At 44.8% G+C, this 11,549-nt stretch overlaps 1 long non-coding RNA gene across 1 annotated transcript; it reads right to left on the bottom strand.

Moving 5' to 3' along the window:
* Nucleotides 1–1,896: 1,896 nt before the first annotated feature.
* Nucleotides 1,897–10,314, bottom strand: LOC306670225. Its single transcript, XR_013766349.1, has 3 exons — nt 6,439–10,314; nt 5,735–5,904; nt 1,897–4,532 (listed from the first exon to the last, which is right to left on the bottom strand). It is a non-coding gene; the product is annotated as an uncharacterized lncRNA (long non-coding RNA).
* Nucleotides 10,315–11,549: the final 1,235 nt, after the last annotated feature.

Genomic DNA, 11,549 nt, shown 5'->3' with positions numbered 1-11,549 from the left:
TGGTTTTGCATAAAGTGAGAAGCCATGGGCATGGGGAGGGACAATTTCATTCAGGCAGGTAAGGGCCCAGGGGGCATTAATTAGCAGCTCCATGCTTGCAGTCCTTGATAAAGGCAGATAAATTTGGTAATCAATGAGCTCTGGAGATCCTTGACATTCCATTCTTCCAGGGGCAGTCTCCAACTTCCAGAGGCAGATGGCTTTCATGCCTTCATTTCCTCAATTTGACCCAATCCTCTATTTATACACTAACTGCCTGTCCTTAATTCTGGCTTCAATAGTGGACAGGGTTAGGGTTAGGTAAGGATTGGGGTTAGGGTCAGGACAGAGTATCCACTTCCAGTACACACTCAACTGACTCAGAACACAATTTCCTCCTCTCTACACTCAGGATTTGGTTTCCTACTATCTACACTCACTGGACTTGGTTTTCTTATGCCTACACTCAGTTGACTCAGGACACAACTTCCTCCTACTCTACATCCTGCTGACTGAGGACACGGTTTTCTCCTATCTATACTCACTTGACTTAGGACTCACTTTGCTCCCTCATGTCTACACTGGAAGCAGCAGGGCTCTGGTGCAGAATAGGAGGTGTAGATTCAGGCTGGATGCAGTCACTTTGTCAGAGAGGGAAAGTGGAGGCCTCATTCTTGCTGGGGAAGCTCTAAACACTTATCTAAACCAAACTTTATCCTAAACCAAGTCTATCCAAACTCAACCCTAACCTAATACAAATCTCTTCCCTCCTGGCTTCCCTGTCTGCCTGATGCCCTCCCACCTCTCTGATTCCAGGCAGTTGAGGTGCCATGAAGAAGAATGTGGATAATGTCATTGCTTCCAGCCCTGGATTCTAGGCAGCCACATCTGTCCCCATATTAGGTCACTCAACATTTCTCCCAGAGGAGATGGGTTTTGCCGTCCACCCTCATGTGGACATCCTGTGGGTTAGGATGAGGGAGAAATCATGCCAGGAGAATATGTCTGGAACTGCAGGGCCAGAACACTGTGCACTGTGACAGGGTCCTGGACATACAGCACTAGGTGCACACTGTCCACTGTGACTGAGCCATAGACATACAGGACCAGATGCACAGTCCACTGAGAGTTCTGGACACAGACTGAAGATGTTGTCTACTGCAGTAGTGTTAGATACAGGGCTGGGTGCACATTCTCCACTGTGAGATTCTTGAACACAGGACCAGGGGCACACTGTCCACTGTGACTAAGAGTTATGGACATAACTGGGAGGATATTGTCCACTACAGTAGAGGCTGGGGGCACACTGTCCAATGTAAGATTCCTGAACACAGGACCAGGAACACTCTGTCCAATGTGACAGAACACTAGACACACAGGGTGTATCTACTGCAACTGAGAGTCTTTTCCACAAAAGATTGGATGCACACGGACTACTAACTAGACAGAGTCCTGGACACAGGACCAGGTAGAGTCTGTCCACTTTGAGAATCCTGTACATATTCGGCTGGGTACACACTGCCTAATGTGATTGAGAGTCCTGGATACAGGAGCAGGATAATGTTGTCCACTGCAGCAGAGTCCTGGACACAGGGCTGGGTGGAGCCTTCCACTGTGAGTGAGAGTCCAGACACATGGGACTGGGTACATACTGTCTACTGTAACTGAAAAACCTGAACTCAAAGGACAGTGTGCACACTGTCCACTATGTCTAACAGTCCAGGACACAGGGCATAGTGTACTGTTCACTTTGAGAGTCCTGGATCATAGATCTGGGTGCACACTGTCCTGTGACTGATAGTCCTGGCCACATAAGGCTGGGTGCACATTGTCCACTGTGACTGAAAATCCTGGTCACAAAGGACAGAGTGCACAATGTCCACTATAACTGAGAATCTGGGACACACTGGGGAGAGTCCTGGATACAAAGGGCAGGGAGCACACTGTTCACTTTAACTGAGAGTCCTGGACACACAGGGCAGGGTGCACATTTTCCACTGTGTCTGACCCTCCCAACACACAGGGCAGGCTGCACACTTTCCACTATGTCTGACACTCCTGGACACACTGGGCAGAGTGCACACTGTCCACAGTGTCTGACACTACTTGACACACAGGGCTGGGTGCAAATTGTCTACTATGTCTGAGAGTCCAGGACACACTGGGCAGAGTGCACACTATCCGCTGTATCTGATACTCCTATACACACAGGGCAGGGTGCACACTATCTACTATGGCTGAGAGTCTAGGACACACAGGGAAGTTCACTTTGACTGAGAGTCCTAGACACACAGGGCAGAATGCACACTGTCTACTATGTCTGAGATTCCTGCACACAATGGGCAGAGAGCACACTGCACTATAACTAGAATCTAGGACACACAGGACAGAGTGCACACTGTCCACAGTGTCTGAGAGTCCTGGACACAGAGGGCAGAGTGCACACTGTACACTATACTGAGAATCTGGGACACACACAGGGCAGAGTGCATACTGTCCACTGTGTCTGACACTCCTGGACAAATAGGGCAGCGTGCACACTGTACACTGTGTCTCACTGTGTCTGAGAGTCCTGGACACATGGGGCAGGGTGCACCCAGTTGAGACAGGCAAAGGAGGGCTGGAAGCCAGGCTCTCTTTTTTCTCTTGAATTCACAACAGTTTGTAGGAAGGCACTTTCATAGAAACAAAAAAAAGGGGGGGGGGAGCCATTTTACTTAGAGGTTTTGAGGTTTGTGACACAACCCACACACCTGAGTATAGCAGGTGGGGTTTGTTGTAATGTAATAGGAGAGATCAAATAGGACAGAGATAGGACACAGCAGGTCAACACTGGACAAGGTGGACCCACATGGGGTCCCCTAAGCATCTCTGCTCTGCTAGCTTCTGCAGCTTCCCTTCTGGAGAGCCTCAAGGCCCATAATGACTAGGGCACCAGCTGTCACTTGTGTTCTCCCCACCTGCACTGAGAAGCATGGACAGCAGTAGGGGACTGTGGCCTCCCTTCTGCCTCCACCAACCCATGAGGACTGGGACCATCTGTTGATGAACTCCTGGTCCACAGGCCAGTCCCTCCTGCTCAGGGAATCGTGCTCTCCTATCTTAGGGATCCACTTTCCTGTTCAAATTGCTTGCACAGTAGTGGCCACAAAGAATACTCTGAGCTATTCCAGTAATTGGTTTTTAAGTTGTTTTAAATTTTATCTTGAGTATGTTATAGTATAGACATGAAGTGTCCCACAAAAGCTCATGTGTGAGGTAATGCAAGAATTCTCAGAGGTGAAATGATTCGATTTTGAGAGGTTTGACCTAATCAATGGGCTAATCCATTGATGGATTAACTGGATGGCAACTGTAGGCAGACTGTGTGTGGCTGGAGGAGACAGGTCACTTGGTGTGTGTCTTTGGGGTTTATATTTTGTCTCTGGTGAACATAATTCTCTCTGCTTCCTGTTGCCATATCCTGAGATGCTTTCCTTTCCACCATGATATTCAGCCTCACCTCAGGCTCAGAGGTATGAAGTGTGCTAACCATGAACTGAACCTCTGAAACCATGAGCCAGAATAGATTGTTCCTCCTTTAATTGTTCTTACCAGGTCTTTTGGTCACAGTGAGGCAAAAACTGACTGAAACAGGAACTACTACACATACTCATGTGACTGAAGGATCATTCTCAGATAGCCAGTCCCACCCCCAGGTCATCTAGTCCCTATCCTGATCCCTGGTGGAAACCCTTCCTTGGAAGCTCAAAACTCAGTTCCCATCCAGCCTCAGCTCCATCTATAACCCACCCACCCAGGACTCAGTCCCCATACTCTATGGGTCCATGTCATTAGATGGGGTATTAGAGGAGAGATGTTCCCAGGATCTGAGGGTATTTTTAGTCACCATGGAAATCCCAGGGTGGAACTTTGAGGACCTGGGCATATTTGGAGAATGAAGCTGAATCCTGTGACTAGGGAGCCTTCCCCAGCTGGTGTTCTTGAGGGCCAGGCCTGAGGTTACCCCACAGATAATCTGAATATGCTCTGAATAGGCAGGTTTCCGTCCTTGTACCTGAGTCTTCCAAAAGCATCTCAGGGATGGAGGAGAAGGATGCGTGGACTGGAGAAAAATGAAGAGCCATCAAAGATCCCTTAGTCAGAGACTCTGGAGGGGTAGCTTGAAGGTGCCCCCAAGGATGGAGTCACTGGTGTTGATGTTCCAGAGAATTCAATGTAACCCATCTAGAACCAGAGGATAGAAGGTGGAATGTTCAGGGCTCTTCCTGTTCCTGTTCTCTCCTGGTACCAAACTTCATCCAGAAGAAAACCCAGGTCCAAACAGGCTGCAATGTATCTTGGATGGAAGAGGGTCAGGGGAGGAGCTGATTCTGCACCAGGACTCAGCATCAGGGGTCACAGATCAGCAGAGGCCCACCATGCTTTAAGTCCTTGTCAGACACAGGATTACTTGATATAGGAGGCACCAGGGCTCCAGGACCTTTGCCTGACAGCCATGGCTATTCTGTAGCATGTGATACAGGATCCAATCCCTCTAATCCAATTCTTTTCTGAGAGAGAGAGAGAGAGAGAGAGAGAGAGAGAGAGAGAGAGAGAGAGAGAGAGAGGAGTCCATAAAAAGCAAAACCAGGTGAACGCTGTGTTGGCAAAGGCATCACAACAAGTAAGTGACATTTTTGAACACTTGAACAAAAGCATAGCTACAAAAGTAGTCTTTACATTATCTGGGAAAGTATAAGAATCAACCCAAAGAAGTAAGCACCTTGGCCTTCTGAATGCACTAGGACACAAGTGAAGAAAATCAAAGGTTGATGAAGAATCTGGGTAACTTAGGTTTTAGAATTTGAAGAATTAAGTGTAAGTGAAATACCTAAAAAGCCAATTATGTGAACCAGTCATTAGAAGACATGGAGAATCTTAACTCCTAGAATAGGTCAAAGTCTCAGCAACACAGCTGAGTTGAGGCTGGCTGAGCTTCCTTGGGAAGGGCAGTTTTGTCCTGAGAGGAGGTGGTGAAGGGTAACACAGGGGGCCATGAGAGAAGGTGGTAATAGCCATATAAGGTTTTTAGAGGGGGTGGTAGAGAGCTACACAGTAGCCTGTAAAGGTTTACACAGGGGGCTGAGAAAGGAGATGGTGAAAGGGTACACAGGGTTGGTGAAAGGAGGTGGTGGAGGCTACACCAGAGGCCATGTGGGATGCGATACAGGGCTACACAGAAAGCTGTGAGAGGAGGTGGGTAGAGGGTGACACAGATAGAGATGAAAGGTTCTGGTAGAGTGTTAGACAGGAGGAGGTGAGAGGAGAAGGTTGAAATCTATACAGGGTTGAGGACAGGGGGCAGTAGAAAGCACACCAGAGGTCATATGGGATGTGATACAGGGCTACATAGGAAGCTATGAGAGAAAGGATGTAGGGCCACAGAGCAGGTCATAAGAGGTGGTGGTCAAGGGCAACACAGTAAGGAGGATGTTATCTCAGGGATGCTGAATTCTAAGACATCTTGGTTTGACCCTAATCCTGACCTTTCTTGCCTACCTATAACTCTAAAACACTAACCCTATTCCCTATCTCCTCTGACTTTACCCTAGAAACCCTAAATCTAAGCCCATAAACCATGTGCTTCTGTTTAACATCTACTCTGTAAACCATCCCCCTCTATCCTGTACCCAACACCTGACCAAAAACCCAGACCACAAATTAGCTCAAGGCAAACCCCAACCATAATTTCTACCCTAACCCTAATGCTCACCATATAATTTTGGTTTCCTGATCTTGACCTTCAGAAGGGGATAGCCTCAGTGTGGATAACATTTGAAGGCAGACCTTGTTCCTCCTTCCAGGGCTGGTTGGCCACATCTACTCAATTCTTGGGAGTGCATTCTTCCAGACCAGGTTAGAGAGATCCAAAGCCTGCTTTGCCTGAATGTGAAGTTGACCTGAAAAAATTAAGCCACTTTTTCCACAGCAATTATGAATAGTGCATGTCAGTGTTATAGCAGCTTTGTACTGGGAAATTTTTATATCCTGTTAATGGTATTGAAATGGGCTCTAAGCATTGAAGTGGCTACCCTGGGCAACATGCTGGTAAGCAACATGGCTGAAGTCCTGAGCACAACCCCAAACCCACTCCCATCTCTTCCACTACCTTCACCATCTCCAAGGCAAAGAAGGAGGGATCTCAGTCCTTGACAGGGGCAGTGTTCTCTGGGACCAATATTGCTTCTGAGGATGGGGTACTTCCCAAGAGGAGCTAAAGGTGATGAACCAGAATGAGGAGGCATTTACTCAGCTGCACCTAATCCTCATTCTCAACCTTGACCTCATACCCATCTCAACCCCTATGAACTCTGACAACAACTCCTGTCCTGAGTTGGATTTGAGGCCTGGCTTCACAGTCCCTAGACAGTGGAGTCTGGGTTCTGACCCAAGGGCCTTTATTCACTTCAAACTCACCTTCCAACCTCCTGGGAGCCAGAAGTGGCCTTTGTCATGTCCTCCAGGTGTGTCCTGGCTCATACCAGCCTCCAAATATAGCTTCTTCTCTGTCCAGACTGGCCACTGTTCTATCTGACTCATTATCCTTGCAGGCTAGACCAGGAATGACCCTTTCCAGGTCAGGAAAGGGGGTGGCTGCAGGCTGTTGGCATCATTTAGCCTTACCCACCTCCCAGGAAGAGAGGAGATGAAGGCTGGTTCTGTTGGTTTAGGACCCAAATTGGACAAATGGGCAAACTCAGTACTCTTTTAGCAAGGCTCCTTTTACCTCCAGACCTGGTCCAAGTTGCACAGAGCACAAAAGTGAGCCCAGAACTTGCACAGAACTCTGAACATGGTGGGTGTTTTGCCAGGTTCAGAGACTCTCAGGACACTTGGAGATTTACCTATGCAGCTGGAAGTCAGTCTCCACTCCTTTTCTTATTTCTTTAATTTGTGCTGCTGCTATTCATGGCAGCAAAGAAGAGAGAAACTCAGCTTTTCCTTCTCTGTTTCTTCCATGACATTCCATTCCTCTCAACCTTCTTTTTTATCCCCAGGATCCCAACTGTATTCAATGAAGCTAGAGCAGAACAGGTGCTCATGTGACCCACCAGCCTCCAAAACTAGCATCACTGGTACCACAGGCCTCCACACCTGCCTGCTTCTAATTTTTGAAGATCTGATCTAAGTTGCCATCCTGATCCCACATGGAATCTCTCTTAACAGGTTTGACTTGTGGCCTCTTGAGCACAACTTGATGTTTCTGTCACTAACAGTGGTTAACTTATCATCCTGAAGACACATTTTATATGTTACTCACATCCCATAAACATCTATTTTCTCTGATGTTGTTTCTTTGATTGCCATTCATTCACTCCTATCTTCCACTCTTTCTTTCCTTATCCATCTCTTTCTTGATGAAGAAAAGCAGCATGAAAGAGAGAAACTTGACTTTTCCTTCTATTTCTTTCATGACTTTCTATTCCCCCACAAACCCTCTTTTTGTCCACAATGTACAGGCTGTGCTCCAGAGGCTGGGCCCAAACACCTGCACACACATCAAACCCCAGCCTTGGCCTCTGAAATCACAGGTACCTCAGGCTACCCCATGTACTGTTTTTGATTTGAAAGGTCTAAATTTTATTCTACCTTGTTCCTCTTGATCTGCTTGAAGATTCTCTGAAGATTTGACTTGAGTCCCTGGAAAACATTTTGAGGTTTCTTTTGACAACATAGTTAACTTCTCAGGTAGAAAAACAACTTTTTTATTATCACGACATAAACGTTTTCATTTAGCCTGATTTTGTTTCCTTGTTGTCATTTACTCATGTATATGGTAGTCCTGCGAATCCCACCTCAGGCATCAACATTCCAGGGAAAGCCTCCAGCACTCAGCTCTACTCCAGCCCCAGGAGGTAAGCAGTTCAATGTGCAAAAGGCTTTGTGTTCCCCAACAACTCTAACCCCAAAAAATGCAGCCTAATGAACAAAGAGCTTGCTTTTCTTCCTTAAACAGGAAGCAGATTTCTTTGATTCCCATGTTCATTTTTTAAGAAACTTCTCAATGACTATGGTGGCTGAGATGGTAGAATATGATCCTGGGCAGACTCAGAAGACCCTGTCTCAAAATAAAAGATAAAAGAAGCTGAGGCTGCAGATAGTGTGCACCTGGGTTCACTCCTCAGCCTCACAGAAATAAAAATTATTTGGTGCTTTCCTTCCCACTCTCTTATTTCTACACTCTCTTATTTCTCTCTGTAATGCTGCCTTTATTCCAGAAGAAGGAAACTAGGCTTTCCCTTTTTTGTTTGTCCATGACTTTCTGTTCCTCTCTCCCCTTCTTTTTCTCCTCAGTTTCTCTGCTGTGTTGGTTGATAATGGGCTTGTACTCCTGCACTTACATGACCTCCAGTCTCAGGTTCTAGAAAAGCTGGTGCACAGGCCGCCACTCCTGCCACTGGCACCAAAGCCTACCACAGACACATTTCTTCTGGCACCATCTGTAGTGTATTCTAATAGTAAATTTGCAGGTTACTAACATCCCCAAAATGGGTTGGTTGGTTTGTTGTTTGTTGTTTTTGTTTTTGTTTTGCCCTTACATTGTTTTCTGGTTGCCATTCATGCATTCACTAATTTATGTTGCAGCCTGAGAATCTATTCCTAGGCAACATACATCCCAGGGAATGGCTCTATATTGAGTTCCATCCCCAGCCATGGGAGTTTAGTACTTCAGTAGACTCCATGATTCCCCCAAATGTGAAGCTTCCAGGAAGAAAGGCAGCATGAGACACTTGACTTTTCCTCTATGTTTTCTTCCATGACTTTCTGTCCTTTTCGGACCTTACTTTTCTAAACTCTAAGATGAGTTGATATACAAGTTGTGTCTTCATGCTGTACTAACATCTTCTGCCAACAATTGCAAGGAAAGGGGGGGCAAGATGCTCAATGTGAGGATGTGCTTTCAGTCCTGGAAGAGACAGCTCTCCAGAAGTTTATTACTTGCTTAAAAGAAGCTCTGGAAGGCTTGTTAAAATATATATAAATGTCCTCTTAACATACTAATATTGAGCCAGTGTCAAGGAGAACATCATCTTAAAAACAAATTCTTGACCCAGTCTGCCCCCAGACATAAAGTCTATTACAGCAGTCTGGACTAATTGGTCCAAGGTTTTACCCAATTCTGACAGGAAAAGCAAGGCAAGAAGGAAGCTTCAGAGCTAAAACAGAAGGATAGAGAAACATAGGCTCAGAAGAGGAAGGCAGGAGCATGGATAAGACAATGAAGAAGATGCGGAAGGCTGGAAGAAGAACAGAAGGAAGAGGGGGATGTGGAAAATTGAATAGGGTGAGAGACCATGGCACTATGGAAGCTCCCACACTGAAACATGGTGCAGGTTTACCCAAAGCTTTGCCCTACTGGACAAAACAGTCTTAGGCACATGTGCCTAAGAAGACCAAAATAGAAACTGGCTAGAATCATCAAAATCAGTACTTCCCACACTCAGCATTTGAGTGGTGGAATTCTGTTTTGCTTAAGCAATATGAAGGTTATGACTAATTGATTAGTTGATTTGATATCTCTTGTATACTTAAATGTATGGCTAGGTGGTTTTTTGTCCCAAGTCTCCTTGCCCCTCCAAAAAGTATAATAACTTCCAAGCTGCCTGCTATGCTGCAGATCACAGAGGCAGTGAAGGCTCAGGGAAAATTGGAGCTTGGATCATGATCAGCCTATGTCTGATTGTACAGTATTTGGCTATAGTAGCTTATTAAGAATGACCAGGATGGGTTAGCTTTAAGGAACTACTAGGAATCTATGGGAGAATAATGCAATCTGCCATTCCTTCACTTGACAGTTGCATTAATTTGAGTTTTGTTTCCTCTAGATCCCTCTCAGATGGCCTGCAGACATGTAGCCTGTGGGATAGCTGTACTGTGGCCAAGTATGCTTTTAAATTAGCAGAGTTGATTGGAATTAGTCAAGCCAGGGTGCCAGTGTCTTACTTTTCCAGAACAGATGGCACAGTGTTAGATGTCACTCACTTCTTACCTTTGTGCAACTCCAGGATTCACTGTCACCTCCTGGAAGTCTCAAGATCTCCTCTTGCACTCCCAGACTCCTGTACTTGGTTTTCCATTCTCTAGTTCATAATCAGCTTAGACTTTATCTCCTCTAGGCACAACTGTCCCACAGTGTTTCTTATTTCCTCTCTCTCTTCTGCCTCTTCTCTACTTTCTCTTCCTCTTTTACTCACTTCACCTGGTAATCTAGGAATTTTGATTACTTACTTTATATCCCAAAGTGCAGGTTCCTCTGTTCCTTAATTCTAATCTCATAGCTTAAAAAATGATTTTGTGAAAAACTCCTCTGCACCTTGAGGTAAATCTGATGGTGATCATGAATCAAACCCCCCACCCCACACCAACTTCCCCTTTAGCTTCTTCTGAAGTATTTCTGTTGACCTTTTTAATTTCCATTCAATGCTTCAAAGAACTTTTTTTTCTCACTTGAGCACTTGGGATTTGACAAGGTAGTGTGTTATGGTTTAACATCACTTATTTGTTAAATAAATGAAAAGTTTATTGATAAATGAAGACTTTTTCAAATATTACAATGCTTTGTACAAATAAAGAATATTCTTGGTTTTAAAAAAGTGACAGAGATGCCACTACACTGGTTTAGAAGCTACACTATGAATATTATATTAATATTTAGGGCTACAGGGCATCTATAATATTATTTTTAGATGCTATGTTATGGATATTATCTTAACATTAAAAGCCACAGAGTACCTATGAGTTTTAGATGCTAGAGGATGAAGATTATATTAATAGGCTACAGGGCAGCCATTATATTACTCTTAGATGCCATGGTATGAATATCATGATTTTTATAGACCAGAGTGTGAATATTTTATTAGTATTAGCTGTTATATTATGGATATTATTTCAGCATTAAAGACCAAAGGTCAGTTATTATGTTCATTTTAAATTGAACATTATAGATACCATATTACTATGAAAGGACACAAAGCAGCTATTATATCAGGTTTAGATGCTCTCCAGTGGAGATTACATTATTACTGAAGTCTACTGGGCAGATATCATATTAGTCTTAGATGCTATAATATGACTATTACATTAGTATTTGTATTAGTCAGGGCTCTCTAGAGGAACAGAATCAATAGGAAACATGATAATGAAAAGGGAATTTATTGGGCAGGGATTGTGGTTCAGTGGTGGAGCACTCGCCTAGCATGTGTGAGGCCCTGGGTTTGATTCTCAGCACCACATAAAAATAAAATAAAGATATTGTGTCCTCCTACAATGAAAAAAAAAATATTTTAAAAAGGGAATTTGTTAGATTGGCTCACATGACCAGAAGCTGGAAAGTCCACAATGGCCATCCGCAGGCTGGAGAGCTGGAGGAACCAGTAGCTGTGCAGTCCAAGAGGCTGAAGCCTCAGAGCAAGAGGATCAACTGTGCTACCCTAGCCCAAGACCAAAAACTTCCAGAAAATCTCTAGAGAATCACTGGTAGAAACTGCTTTGGAAGAGTAAAGGAGCAAGTCTGATATCCTCAATCA

The sequence above is a fragment of the Sciurus vulgaris genome (assembly GCF_902686455.1).
Source record: "Sciurus vulgaris genome assembly, chromosome: 9".
In the NCBI taxonomy this organism is placed as follows: Eukaryota; Metazoa; Chordata; class Mammalia; order Rodentia; family Sciuridae; genus Sciurus; species Sciurus vulgaris.
This window is presented reverse-complemented; position numbering and strand designations above follow the sequence as displayed.